The 12,339-nt window shown below is 33.6% G+C and overlaps 1 protein-coding gene and 1 non-coding gene across 2 annotated transcripts in view; one reads left to right on the top strand and one right to left on the bottom strand.

The window, feature by feature from the left end:
* Positions 1-12,339, top strand: part of LOC106882109 (tetraspanin-8-like) — a 701,753-nt gene that overhangs the window by 39,452 nt on the left and 649,962 nt on the right. The window lies entirely within an intron of this gene.
* LOC128247752 (5S ribosomal RNA) lies at positions 10,086-10,204 on the bottom strand. The gene has a single exon (XR_008264101.1). It is a non-coding gene; the product is annotated as a 5S ribosomal RNA (ribosomal RNA).

The following is a 12,339-nucleotide window of genomic DNA, read 5'->3' as shown; positions in this document are numbered from 1 at the left end:
GGGATTAATACGATATACACCGTTACAGCGCTAACTGTTTTCAACTGAATAGACATCAGTGATTAGTAGAAATTATCGAAATAAGACAATTTTTTACATGAAATAAATTCGAATACAAAAATATTTTTCTGTTCTATAACACAAAATAGATAAGTATACGAAGTTTGAAAGTCTTTCCGTACCAAAAACACTACATAAAACATAAATGAAAACTGGCGCCCCCGTTTTAAAATAGATCCAATTGATTTTTTAAAATGCAAAGGGCTATCCATCTTGATGTGAATGGAGCTATATAGTTGATTGGAGTGTGCCAGCAGTTTTTATTGACTGGAAAGTAACGAAAGACAAAAAAGAGTTGAAATCATACCAGAGATCTACGTAACTAAATATCATGATGTATTTTGTCCTGCAATCTACCAGATTCTTCCCTCTATCATCCTTATAAGGGCTATTTTTACAATTTCAAGCCAACAGCTAAATTCCTTTTGGATCACTCTAGCTGATAGGAACAACATAAATCACTCTCACCTAAATATCTTTGAAAAGGACCCGTTACGTAATATAATCTTATTACATTCCTTAGTCAAAGGAAAAAGACAGGATGTTCACAGCCGGAACACCTCTAATCATAGGTCTGCTTTATTTCTCTTCATAGTAAACTTAAATCGATGTGTTAATATTTACAATATATTGGAATTCATTAACTGCTATATGAAGACTAAATATTAAAGCTACAGAACAATGCCTTTCTTTGGAGGTGACCTAAAATATGTAGCGAATGCGCCCTTGTATCAGCGCTGTTGTAAAATGGGTCGTTCGCGCACTTACACTGTAAAACATTCAACATCTGTTAGGATCTGGGAAACTTCTGGCAATGAAAAAAAAAAGTCTAAATCTTGTGATGCATTTTGAGCTGTGTTGTAGATGTGAGGTCATTAAGAAAGGTCATCGGAAATTGTGAGGTTCAAAATATCAGCATTTTTTTACCAATATCTTATCTCCTCACATACTCTTTTTATTTTCTTCTGTTCCCACTTTCTCTTTCTTTCATCCTTTCTTTTTATTGCATTTCTCTCATTTATTTATCAGTCTTCCATTTTATTACTCGTCATCTACATACATGTACAAAAACACGTACACACAAAATCACACACTTCTCCTCTCCCCATTTCCTCTCACATACTTTTCTCTCTACTAGCCCCTTCTCTCTCAAGTCCATTAAATTAGTTCTTCCATTACCCCCCCCCCTTTTATTATCACTGAACGTTAGATTCTCCCACCTCCAATTTCTACTGCTACATTATTTCCCCTTCCAATAACGTTAGTTTTATTATCATGACACTTTCACTCATCAGCATTTATTTTTATCTTTTACTCTACTTTCTACTACTTCCTATCTCTGATTAAACTTTCATTTAACCTCAGAAAAGTTGTGTATTCTAAGGCTAGAAAATCAACAATAGCTATCACAACGAACCAGCAACTATGTCAACAATGGTAAAAATTACTATAACGAATTTAATGACTTCTAATATTACAGCATTAAGGAAGATGTCGAATAAATTAACTTTAGTACAAGACTGGTAATTATTTTAATCGATCCGAAAGGGAGAGAATCAACGTCAACTTTCGCAGGATTTTTTGAGCTGGGTTCCTAATTAGAAAAAATTAGATACTACAAAAATATGCTTTTGGTTTACGAAATATATAAATATGAAATCTATGACCATTAACAACAGTGAATAACGGTTTCTGATTTAAGTACAAGACTAGCAACTTCGAATAAAGTTTAGTCGATCAATCACAGTACAGGAGCGGTACTCCATTTTATCGCCACCGAAATGATGACATCTCAGTTTGGCGAGATTTCTACCTAGAATGTAAAAAATAGGAGCAGATACAACAAACAAGAAATTTTCTTCGAGACTTTATCGATTCTACCAACTCACAACCCTCTTAATAGTTATAATGATATTTAATATTGGCGCAAGATTACGAAACTTTTGTTGAGTTAAGGATACAGTCAACTGAATCGATTCTATTAAACGACTGGCACTTACTTTATCTCCACTGGAAGGATAAAAAGCGATACCGAACGCGCAAAACCACTGCAAAATACCACACTTTTCCTGATGTTCTTCTGATTTTGCTACAATCCACTACACAATAACAAAGGCCACAACAAAAAATTCTAATACTAATATTCTTGACATTGTTAAAATAACGACAAATATAAACAGCATTTGTGGCAATAACCAACAAGAAACAACAACTGGACTTCCTTCAAGTCACACACTATAGGCTTACAAAAGGACATTATTGACCCTGATATAGACAGAAGATGCTTGCTAACTGTTGCAATGCCTTTTATTTTACATCTAAACAGTCGAACTGGGCTAAACATTATAATAGCATTAACGACCATAACATTAAGAACTAAAATAGCAGTGATAAATAATGAGAGCATCAACTACAATGAAACATTAAAACTTTATTTCTTCTCAATGTCTTGGTCCACTATCAACTCGATCAGCCATCTTTCTATCCTGTTCCACTGGTGTCTATGGAGATTCCATACTGTAAATCAGTGCCCTGCTCAGAGCACCGCCTACTGTGTGTGACGGTAGAGACATGAAATATGTTCAAAATTGATAATGAAGAACGTTTTAATCAGTCGTTTGTTGAAGTAACACCATAGGAAACCAACCAACTATGTTTATTTGACCGGGAAGAAATAGCAACTAAATTCCTTCAATTCATACTGTATTAGTTTAGAATAAAAACGTACACATTATGTAGAGAAACAGAGGTAAAACGGTATAGTCACTTCTGGAATGTCTGATTGTGTTATCAATCACTGCTGACCCGAGGCCAAACAACAACCGTGACAATAACTAAAATAAAAACACCACCAGACGAAAAAGAATACAATTAAGACAATATCGATAACGTCAAAGGAAAGATGAAGACAGTTTGGATAACTGCATGAGAGACAGAAATATTAAATAATAGACACTGTAACGATGACGACAAGAAAATTATGTATTAACAATGTCTTTGCTAATTAACTTGATTTCTTTTGACAAGGCAGAAGGTTAAATATAGAAAAGAATAAAGCAATCACAGGATGTTTACAGAAATTATTTTAACGATACCGGGTGGTAGAGGTTCGAGCCAAGTATGAAGGCAGCTGTACTACTTCGTTTTATTGAGCGTTAACACGGTTGCACAATCAGTTAACAATAGTAGCCAAATCTCCCTCTAGTGACATCATGCCATATTAAAAATTAACACTTTCGATAATGTATTTCGTTTTAAAAATTGACTGAAACAAATACAAGGTTACTACGACAGGAATGCCTTTGATCATAGATTTGCTCACTCATGGTTAACTTGGGAATAAGCAAAGGCCACCATAATCGCAGATGTCCTTCGCATTACGGCTACCTCAGGTTACGGGATTTTTCGCTTATGGAAATTGTAAAATATGATTATGAAAAATCTTGGGATACAGTCAGTAATTTTGAATTTACGGAAACACGGTTAACTTTTAGCAGTTTCTGACACATAATTGCATCAACATACTACATAAGTTCGCACGACTATTGTACTGTTGTAAACAAGAAACTTACAGCTACTCTGTTTTAGATTTTATCTGCATTAAATAATAAATATCAACCTTCACTACTATCATTATCTCATTAACTCTAAAATGATCAGTGGAGACACTGCTATCACAAACTCACTTAATGAATGATAAAAAAACAACAGCAACAATAATATAAACAAGAAAAGCAAACCATCTAAAATTGAAAGTGTCATATTAAATAATTTTTTACTATATTTTAAAAGTTTGATGTCATGACTTTGGTCTTGAATGGTTGTTCATCGGCGCTGCAGTTGGATTTACCGATAATTGAAGACAATTTATTTAGCGAGAAGATGCTGTGGGATATGTAACATGAGGATACGAAAATTCCATCATCTCTGACCGTAAAGAATATTGATAGAGATTGATAGTTAGTGTTAGATTTGCAAGTTCTTACTGATAATGTCTCACATCGTGAACGTAACATAAAATTTTCAAGAGGAGTTTACAATGAGCTCAGTTCCTACACTGAGTTGTACAAAGAGGTGATGCATCCATTAACATCAAATAATTGAGGATGAATTATCCGTCCCTCAGATGTTGATGACGTTGAACTATAAAATAGAAATTAGATTTCCTCATCCTCTCCGTAACTCGCATTTCTCCAAGAATCTTTAACACCTTAGTCAATCTCAACATCTATTGTGAGGAGAACGTACTTTGAGACAATATTACGATTCTAATTTATACTTGAACATATTTCTGTTCAACCGTTTTTATATATACATATTGTATAGTTTAGAAATTGTTATTATTATGAACACAAATGGCTGTGTCGGAACATTTATCATGTTATAGCATATAAATGAATGGGAAAGTTAATTTCGTGTTACGGTTAGGGTTTCAGGAACACACCACTTCCATAACGCGTGGGATTACTATAATTGCTTGTACGTACATTGTCCAATAAATTATGATTCCGTACACTCCACCGGCTTCGTGAGCCTTCATATATGTAACAACACTGGTCATATTACTGAAGCAATATCAAGTCCCTGTTGATAATTGTAAATGCTACGCCATTGTTGGCAACTTGATGAACAAGTAAACAACAATGGCTATCACCATAGAAAAGATGCGGCTAGAATTTTAGCAAAGACATTAACAGAAACAAACTCAACAACAGAACACTGTCATATAGATAACAGCGTATATATAATCAACTTAACGCCCATAATTATTTGAGCAACAAAAATCCCTGCCATATCCACAACAATGCTACAGTAGCAAAATCAACAATACCGTTATCAGAAGCAACAGAAACTATCATATTATAGAGAAAAAAAAAGAGGATCACGATATTAATAACAAGAATAACAACTACAAAGACAATACGAACCATCAAATGACATCAATCGTTGTTAGAAACAATGATATAAACGACACGTTTATTGATTTTCATTATTGAAGCTAAGCGAATCCCAAAAAGTATATAACTATTAATGATGTTTGCTATTGTTTGGTAATTATTTCGCTCTACGATACATGCAACAGCGTGTAATATACAAACATTAAATTATCAAGCATATGTATATGTGCGTATATATATATATATATATATGCGTGTGTGTAATATATGTATATATATATATATTTATAAATTCAACACTCATTCAAATCAACGGCTACCAGAAAACAAGTTCATTCTGTTCTTATAACAAATTTCTAATTATAATGAAAACAGAAAATTAGTAAGGCTTCCTAGCCTTAGCTTTTAATGAGAGAATTCAGTTCTCTTCTACACTCTGTTGTATTCATTTTGTTTGTTTTTGAATAGTATAGGTTATTGCATATGAAAAAAATATCCCTGCAACTTATGGAATCTGCTCAATGACGCAATTCTCCAACATCCATTAAATAATTTATTTGTCCCAAAAATTATTAGAAAGAAAGTGAAATAGATAAACCAACGATTGCGTAAAGACGTTGTTGAACACGTAATACTTTGTATAAATATATATGTTCTGTATGGATGCATGTATTAACGTATGTAATGGGTGCATGAAAATATATATGTAACCTCTGTATGTATGCATGGATATATATATGTAACCTCTGTATGTATGTATGCATGTATGTATATATATATATATATATATAAAAAATAGATATATTTACTCAACTCAATTTGGAAAGCCAATAACGGTCCACCAGGTTGTGCGTAGACCTACTTTAAAACCTGATATATATATATATATATATATATATATATATATATACAAATTAGCTAGTTATAAAATATCAGATGTAATGTTTATCGCCGCTTCAACATCGGTGATCCGTAGGAAATGACATTACTAATATTTTAACCCCAGGAAGACGCCTCCTTCAGCCTCGAGACCACCAGACCGTACTGTTTCGAGCTCTCTATGATCCTCCCCCGTGGTGAATATTCATCCCCTAGAGACAGTCCCCTACTTGCAATATGTATCGGGCGCTGGTTGCAAAAATAACCAGCTAGCAGAGGCGTCCTCCAAGGGTTAGAATGGCAGTAACCTCAGTTCCTAGGGACAGCCATGTTCAAGTACTGATAAATACTACTTATATATATCTTAAAGGGAATCCAGTGACAAGTCAGGCAAAGACGGCTATAACTATCTGATCACTGCCTGCGCCACCCTCAATTGGAAGCATCCAAATTAGTCTTGGGCAGCCCACTTCGTGGTGATGTAAGAAGAGGCAAACGTCGTCACACATGAACAACTTTATAGCAGTCACTGGCCTAGAATGTTTCCAGGACCTCGAAGCAATGGTGATGGACCGTGAAGTGGGGTAGATAGATTTTGCTGGTTCAGCCCATGTTGGAACCCGACTATATTAATGAGTAATAATTAACACGTCAGGCTTACCAAGTATAAAAGCGAGTAGTGACGTTCTGTATGTATATATATATATATATATATCATAAAAACAGACGCAATAACTACTGCGAACTTAAACGCCATTCACTCTTTTATACATATGAGAGGGAAGGGGGGAAATATATTTATATATATTTAAGTCGCACTCTTTGCTTATAACGAGTGAAATTAATAATCTGCTCCTATTTAATGAGGTGAACACGGATTAAAGATAAATATTGCGTTAGATAGGATATCATTTTATCGCAGATATCCTTTCCAGCAACCTGCTATGTACTACCGGAAGTTAGCTGATCTGAAATGCAAATGGTGGTGTCTTGCCTTAAGCTGCAAATAAGAAGAAGGAGGAAAACAGTTTCAAATTTTGGCACAAGGCCTGGTATTTCGCAGGGAGTGAGTAAGTTGATTACATCGACCACAGTGCTCATCTGGTACTTATTTTATCGACCCCGAAAGGATGAAAGGTAAAGTCGACCTCCGAGTAGATTAAACTCAGAACGTGATGACGAACGAACTTTTTCGACTAAATTCTTCAAGACGGTACCCCAGCATGGCTGCAGTTCAATGGTCCATTGATTTAAAGAAGTGAAAAACTATATATGTATTATGTTTGTATGTATATATAGCAGCAAGACACTAGGTTAGATTAAACCGAATGCTCCCTCGTACCTAGTAGTCAGTCGAAACCAGAATTCATGATGGCAACGATTTAGATACTTAACGACTGAGTTAACTTTACCACATTTTATTATGCATTTGATCTAGACAAATAAGAAAACCGAACAGGAAACTGAAATGGTAAATAGAGTTAACAGACAAATAAAAATAATGTATAATGACATTATCTGTATATAAAGAAATTTCATCTATTTGTTTCTTAATATAATGCATTTCATGTTCCCGGAGGGTTAATCGTACTACCTTCATTTCTTCTTGTTGTATTCTGCATTCATTATAATCTCGATAAAATGATTCTGAATCTAATCACATTTATATTAAATGGCTAGGTAATATTTGTTAGTGCTCTGAGCTTTTCTTTTGCTAAGATATGTATATACGTGTGTGTTATATTTGATTTTTAATTATTTGAATTCATTCTTCCTGTAAAAAAGTTCTTGGTTCCTAATAAAGGTACAAAGCTACAATGTATGAATATAGATAGCAAAAATAATGTTACATATTGTACTTGAGAAAAGTATTATGAGAATATTAATGACATGTAAGGACACGGTATTTCGTTATGCAGCCATAATATACAAAGTATATTAAATGGTTTTATAAGTCAACACTGTTCTACTGTGGTAGCAGTGCTTTTACAGCACTTGTTCTGGTTATCTTTATAGATCTATAGAAATTATAGCCATCACTGATTTTGTTAAGACGCCAGAATTAATTCTATAGAGAATCTGTAGCGATAACTGTGACAAATTTTATTGGAATCTATGTATGTATGTATGTAATTTTTCATCTTTGGAATTTGGATAACAACAACGATAATTGTTATTTGTTGAGCTTCAGAAAAGTCTTGCATATTTTTACTGTTCCGCTCACAGACTATATTTGTAAAGCCCACGTTAGCTAGTAGCAGTGTGTGTCTATGTACTTATGTATGCTTCATTTTCTTCTTTTACTTTTTTTTTTTACTTATTTGAATTCTTACTACATGGAAGAATCTAGTTTCAAATTTAGAAACAAATCTTAATCGCCAGTATTTGGATAATGAAAGTGATATCCATTACATGCCGAATTTCAAGAAAAAAAAATTGTTCCATAAATTTTCCCCTCGACTTCCCAATTGTATTTGTGAAATGCATTTTAGTTAATCATTTTCTTTACGTGCAAATCCTAACCTTTCGTGTTTGTCGCTTAAAAAATTACTATTATAGATAAATACACAAAAATTATTGATATAATCAGTGTTGAGAAGCTTCAGAGTTTCAAACAATTGTTCAAAAATATTGAATTTCTCACTGATACTGTAAAAGCTTTTACTTCTGTAGGACAGCTCATCTCCATGACTACATGAGTTTTCTTTTGAGTTTCAAATACTTATATCAGTCCTGTTATGTTTGCGCCTAAACGAAGGTTTGATGATAATGGCCAATCAACAAACTTTGTGTTTGAGTGTACGTATGTATTGAACATTAAGAGCGTTATATTTATCCCAGTGTAGTTTCTCTTACAGATTGTACTGTAAATTCTTTCAGGAATAATGACATATCAAAATAAGAGGCAATATCTGGATGACGCTTTCGGACAGCTGCTAATCATGCTTAATATTTTCCACATAAGTGTTACTTGATGTCAAATTTCGCTTGCATCTTGGAAGCTTATATGCTTTGTTCTGTCTTTTGTTTACTGGATATTTCGTAGTTGTTTTTGCTCTTGGCTTGCAAAAACGTAACCTTTCGGATGTGACTGGGTTTTATCAAGTTTATTGAAAACATACCATGCATAACCTTTTTGCAGTACGCGAAGTGTTTCTCTCCTCGATCTTTTTCGGCGTATGCAAGTCCTGTAATTCGATATAACGGTCACGATTACAAAAAAACTACACTTCATGTTAATATTCTCACCATCTTCAAGTCTTTAGGAATTATACTCTGGCATAACCCTTTTTATTCTGTATGCAGAGCATGTATATAAACATTGTACGAATATACTTGTGTATACTATGATCTGGTTTTTAATTTAATAGTGATTCTAGCACAAATGTTGCAGTGGTTAACGGTTACTCTGAAGAGAATTTTATTTGTTCGTCAGGTGACTCTGCTGTGGATGTGGGTTATACCGTCATTTATTCGGTTTCTTTGAGATTTGTGTAGGAGGGAATATCGTGAGGGAGGTGGGATGGAGCTTTGTCACCAAAACTCATAAACATTTTATCGCTTTAATGTTTAAAGATAGCAGGGAACCAAATGTGCATAAGTCCAATGTTAAGAGTACGTTGTCATCCACTGTGGCGGATTTAAAGATAAACTGGGATTCCAAAATGTTATCTACCACAACTGCAAACTGACGTCTATAGAGTAGTAATGTTTAGCTGCTATGGTGAAGAACAAATATACAAGAGATAGGCGTATACATAAATATGTAGAGAGCAGAAGTTCAAAACATTAAGTAAAAGAGATAAAAATTACTAAGTTATGAGTACATCGGCTAAACATAAAGAAAATATCGAATCGTATGTTTAATACACACGACTCGGTTTTTCTTAAAAGACACACTTTATATTATTAGACTTGAAAATTGAAAAGTATATGAATATAATCCACTACATTAATGTAAGTATTATTGACATATTCCGGTGTTATTTCTACGAATTAAACTTCTCACATAATATTAGATATCATACACGCTTTGAAAAAATCTGATAGAAAAGAATATTTACACTAATTTCTTAACATATGTATAAATCAACCACGTGTGTGTGTGTGTGTGTGTGTGTGTGTGTGTGTTACATGTATGTGCACAGCTACTCATAACTTGAAGAATATCAGTGCATATTTATTTATTTATTTATGTGTTTCAGCCAAGTGGCTGCGGTCATGCTGGTGCACCACCGTGAAAAAGAATGCTTACAGCACCTAGGGTTCCCAAGCGGTCACCCATCTAAGTACTAACTAGGCTCGATGTTGCTTAACTTCGGTGATCGGACGAGAACCGGTGCTTTCAACGTGATATGGCCGTGATATGGCATCTTATTTAATGATAAATTTCTTGAATGTTTTACATATTGCGACAGTGACTTTTGATTGCTCGTAGTTGTAATCTCTTCATTAGACCTATTCTTAATGGCTTTGTAAAACCCATTTTCCCAAGAACACGTAACTTAGTGCTCTAATAATTATAACCTAGAAATCTGAAGCTATAATCCCGATGGATTAGCTGCAAATTTCTCATCAGTTTCACATAAATATTTTCTGTAACAATATTTGGCATTACTGGACAATTGATTTCAACTAATGTGCATAGTTTCTTTTCTTGACTCAGATTATTATATCTGATCTGTTATACTTGCAATTTATTGAATCCTTGACATTTCACCAGTATTCTTTCATAATGTGTGATTGTAACCCCTACACCACTTACAATTCTTATACCCTAAAGATTATCCCTTCTACGGAAATAACAAACTCTTCATCAAATTGCATACTGTATCCTGAAAATGAAAGAAAACACTTAATAATGTGGCCCAAGATATGCTATATCTGATAAAGAAAAACAGAAAGAAGAGTTTTGTCTGGTCGGGCTGGCAGGGAGTTAAAAGCTAGTTTAGTTATAAATAAATTAAACTGTTAAAGCGAAAATTTTTCAATTTGTGTCTCGCTGGCATCTATAAAATATCATAACCAATCAGTTGTACTTTTGATACGTAAGTGCCATACTCAACTAGACATATGTTGCTAGAAGATATTTAGAACTTCTGTATTGCTTAGATATATTCGAAACACTACAGTTATAGTTTACTGTGGATAGTTTTCTATGTGCAGTTACAAATATTTAGTAATGTCGCTATTTTCAGTGAAGAGTCATTTGTAAAGATACTTTTAGCACTGTAATTAAATGAAGAAACATCAATTAAAGACGATAATAAATCGTTGAATTTTAATTACTTGCGACAAGGTAGCTTCACTGTAATTGCTTTACATCATACATATTCATCATTGTATGTAATTTTGCGACACATTGGAAAAGATATATCAGGAATAACTACAACATTACGATTGTTTTAAGTTTTATAGTGTACAGCTTTCTATAAATATTGTAAGATACAATTAATTCATCATCTTGTCTTTCTGTAGACACTTATTAATTTGTAAATTTTATTTAATTTGCTAAACGCACGCATGGATGACGATTGTGCATTCATATGTATTCACATATTTAATATATGTATGAAAATGTGTATTTGAGTGTCTTTCTGTGTGTGTGTGTGTGTGTGTGTGTGTGTGTGTATACATAGGTGCACGTATGTATGTATGTGTAAATAGCAAGGTGAGTGGATTTTGGCATATTTAATAAGCTTTCAAATGGAAAAGGCACTGAAGGAGAAACAGCGCTATCCTCAATGACTCACACATCACGTGACGAATCAACTCTCTTTGTATGATCTTACTGATTCTCTGTCACAAACATATTTATGCTCGGTTATAAATGTATATATGGACGCACATACACACACACACATGTACATACACACCGATATATATATACCCACAAGTATGTATGTGTGTGTTAGCGTTTGTAGGAATAAAGGTACGTATATATATATATATATATATACACACATACATATGAGTATATAAGATATATGAATACCTGTATGTTCACATACAAACATATATTTGTATATATATAGGTATTTAGATAAATTATGTCCAGCGAAGCATCTATCCTTCTAGCAAACCATTTGTAAATATAACATGTAACCATATCGTGTGTGCATTTAAAGATTCAGTAACCAAGTAAAGGCAGACTCCTACAGTCTACATCTGTTCACTGAGCTATAAATTTATATACCAACATACTATTAACACATAGCAGCTATGAACAGAAATAGATGTATCATCATTTGCTACTTAGGAGGAGGGCTGAGAATAGGTGACCTTGTTTACCAGGCACCAGCCCGAGTCCTTATATGTAATAATAAATGGCTATATAATATATATATATATATATATATAAATGTAGTGAGATATGCGTATATTCAATCAGAAACATAAGAGCATGCCTATGTATCTAGCCTGCAGGCGTTTCAGAACGTTATATGCCTGTATTAATTCGTGCGCATGATTCGAAGATATAAGGCTTATGACGTAGAGTGCA

This window comes from Octopus bimaculoides, chromosome 4 (assembly GCF_001194135.2).
Source record: "Octopus bimaculoides isolate UCB-OBI-ISO-001 chromosome 4, ASM119413v2, whole genome shotgun sequence".
NCBI classification, from domain to species: domain Eukaryota; kingdom Metazoa; phylum Mollusca; class Cephalopoda; order Octopoda; family Octopodidae; genus Octopus; species Octopus bimaculoides.
Note: the sequence above shows the minus strand (reverse complement) of the source record. Positions and strands in the feature narration are given on the sequence as shown.